The sequence below is a fragment of the Triticum dicoccoides genome, chromosome 2A (genome assembly GCF_002162155.2).
Source record: "Triticum dicoccoides isolate Atlit2015 ecotype Zavitan chromosome 2A, WEW_v2.0, whole genome shotgun sequence".
In the NCBI taxonomy this organism is placed as follows: Eukaryota; Viridiplantae; Streptophyta; class Magnoliopsida; order Poales; family Poaceae; genus Triticum; species Triticum dicoccoides.
The window spans coordinates 296,994,866-296,998,694 of record NC_041382.1 but is presented as its reverse complement, the minus strand read 5'-3'; positions in this window follow the sequence as shown (position 1 = coordinate 296,998,694).

Genomic DNA, 3,829 nt, shown 5'->3' with positions numbered 1-3,829 from the left:
GAAATTTATTCCTATTTATTGCGGGACCTAAGCATGCACCCAAGGACACAAATTTTATTTTTCAACCAATTTATATGCACTGGAGCATGTGCATGTAGTTCAAATTAGAATTATGCAAATAAATGTATTGAAAACTCAGCTAATGCATAAAATGTCCAATAGAACCCTGAAAAATCACAAAAGTTGACACAACACTCCTGTTGTTCTATGTTGACACGAGAAACTTTTTGGAAGCAATAAGAGGAAGTGGATATCATTTAGTCCCCAAAGGTGGGACGTTCCCTACCTAAACCATGATGCTTGTTGTGAGAAGCTCTGGTTTGTGAGAAGCATATACCCAAACTTGCCCCAAATGGGACAAAATTTTTACCACGACATGTTGATGCCGCTCCCTGAAAGCATGCAAAGTTTCATCAATTTCAGACAAGTTTTGGATTTACTCGATTTTAAAAACAAGGCATCTCAATGTTTTGCCGGCAATCAACAGTGCCCTGGTGTTTGAAATTCGTTCCCATTTCTTGCATTGGACCTAAGCATGCACCCAAGGACACATACTTCATTTTTCAACCAAATTATATGCATGGGAGCATGTGCATGCAATTCAAATTTGAATTATGCACATAAATGCATTGAAAAACTCAGTTAATGCATAAAAATTATCCAAACGAACCCCCAAAAATCCCCAAAACTGACATAACACTCCTGTTGTTGTATGTTGACACGAGATTTTTTATGAAAGAAAGAAGAGGCGATGGATATCGTTTCGTTCCCAAAGGTGGGGCGTTCCCTACCGAAACCATCATGCTTGTTGTGAGAAGCTTTGGTTTGTGAGAAGCATATACCCGAACGTGCCCCAAATGGGACAAATTTTTTAACATGGCATGTTGATGCAGCTCCGTGATAGCATGCCAAGTTTCATGAATTTCAGACGAGTTTTGGATTTACTAGAATTTAAAAACCAGGCATATCAATGTTTTTTCAGCAATCAACAGTGCCCTAGTGTTTGAATTTCATTCCATCTCTTGCATGGGACCTATAAATTCACCCAAGGACACATATTAGATTTTTCAACCAACCTTAGTGCACTGGAGCATGTGCTTGTAGTTCAAATTTGAATTACGCACATGGAATGCCTAGAAAACCCAGTTAATGCATAAAAATGTCCTAACGAACCCCGGAAAATCAGAAAAATTGACACAACACTCCTGTTGTTCTATGTTGACACTAGAAAATATTTGAAAGCAATAAGGGGCAATGGATATGGTTTCATCCCCAAAGGTGGGACGTTCCCTATCGAAACCATCATGCTTGTTGTGAGAAGCTCTGGTTTGTGAGAAGCTTATATCCGAACCTGCCCCAAACGGGACAATTTTTTTTACCATGGCATGCTGATGCCGCTCCATGATAGCATGCCAATTTACATGAATTTCAGACGATTTTTGGATATACTAGAATTTAAAAACCAGGCATCTCAATGTTTTGCCGGCAATCAACTATGCCCTGGTGTTTGAATTTCATTCCCATCCCTTGCATGGGACCAAGAAATTAACCCAAGGACACACAAGTGACTTTTCAACCAACTTTAGTGCATTGGAGCATGTGCTTGTAGTTCAAATGTGAATTACATAAAATGCCTAAAAAACCCAGTTAATGTATAAAAAGGCCAAACGAACCCCGAAAAATTCCAAGATTAAACAGAACACTCCTATTGTTCTATGTTGACACTAGAAATTTTTTGAAAGCAATAAGAGGCAACGGATATCATCTCGTCACCAAAGGTGGTACGTTCCCTATTGAAACCATCATGCTTGTTGTGAGAAGCTCTAGTTTGTGAGAAGCTTATACCTGAACCTGCCCCAAATGGGACAAAATTTTCACCACGGCATGTTGATGCCGCTCCATGATAGAATGCCAGGTTTCATGAATTTCAGATAAGTTTTGGATTTACAAGAATTTATAAACCACACATCTCAACGTTTTGCCGGCAATCAATAGTGCCATGGTGTTTGAATTTCATTCCCATTTCTTGCATGTGACCTAGAAATTCACGCAAGGACAGACATGTTATTTTTCAACCAACTTTGGTGCATTATAGCATGTTCTTGTTGTTCAAATCTGAATTACGCACATAAAATGCCTAGAAAACCCAGTTAATGTATAAAAAAGGCCAAACAAACCCCAAAAAATTCCAAGATTGAACACAATACTCCTGTTGTTCTATGTTGACACTAGAAATTTTTTGAAAGCAATAAGAGGCAACGGATATCGTCTCGACCCCAAAGGAGGTACGTTCCCTATCGAAACCATCATGCTTGTTGTGAGAAGCTCTGGTTTGTGAGAAGCTTATACCCAAACCTGCCCCAAGTGGGACAACATTTTCACCACACCACGTTGATGCCGCTCCATGATAGCATGCCAAATTTCATGAATTTCAGAAGAGTTTTGGATCTACTAGAATTTAAATACCAGGTATCTCAAGGTTTTGCCAGTAATCAACAGTGCCCTGGTGTTTTAAATTCATTCCCATCTCTTGCATGGGACCTAGAAATTCACCCAAGGACACACATGTGATTTTTCAACCAACTTTAGTGCATTGGAGCATGTGCTTGTAGTTCAAATTTGAATTATGCACATAAAATGCCTAGAAAACCCAGTTAATGTATAAAAAGGCCAAACGAACCACAAAAAATTCATTCCCATTTCTTCCATGGGACATAAGAATGCATTGAAGGACACAAATTTGATTTTTCAACCAATTTGTATGCACCGGAGCATGTGCATGTAGTTTAATTTTGAATTGTGCACCTGAAATGGCTAGAAAACAAGTTTAATGTATGAAATGTCCAAATGAACCCTGAATAATTCCAATTCTTTTATGACACACATACAGTCGCATGTTCACTGTAGATAAAATGTCTAGCAATTCAAACACCATCCATTGCCACCGTGACCCCATTTTGTAATTCAAATCAAGTAGATCCCACATAGTTTATTCTCACCAACCGTGTGAGATGTAGTACAAAATATCATGGAGCACCGTCGGTGTATAGTACGCTTATGTCTTACGCAAGAAGGTGCGCCAGCTATAGTCCACAGCCGGCGTGTCAAGCACACTAGCTCGCTCCCCCAAAACTCCTGCCTCTGCATCCCTCTCTGCTTCAGTCCCTTGATTCAAATTTTCAGTAGCCCCGACATTTTACTCCGCCTCTGCATCCCTCGCAATCTCAAAAATATCTGCTCACCCTTGATCCAAATTTTCAGTAGCCCCGCCCTGTTACTCCTGCCTAGTAAAATTTTCAGTTGCCGCAGTATTTCCTCAAACATAACCTCTGCTCACACAGACACAAACAACCCTCGAAACCATTGGTAGGTCGCTGCCATCACCGGTGCCTCCATCCTCAACCTCTGCCTATGTGCCGGGGAGCTCGAGTAGCCAATGGCGAAAAAGAGGTTTATTGCGGCCTTTTGGGCCGACGCTGGCGAGGTGGCCGCCGAGGTGTCCCCGTTGTCCTTCGTAGGCCCGATCCGCCATCGCCGGTCCCCCGATCCTCCTGCTGCCGCACCCCTATGCCGGTTCGAGGACTTACCCGTCCTCTCCTAGGACCCGGCAGCCGATGAAGTCCTACCTCGGGGTCCAGCAGTGGCGGTGGGGGACGTGGGTCGCCGAGATTACAGATCGAGAGACCCACACCTGCCGGTGGCTCGGTAGCTTCCACACGGCTGAGCTCGCGGCCATGGAGTACGACCGCTGGAAGGTCTGCTACCATGGCGCAGCGGCTAGGCTCAATTTCCTCTTCGGCACATGTACGGTCCACCTTGTTCTGCTGGA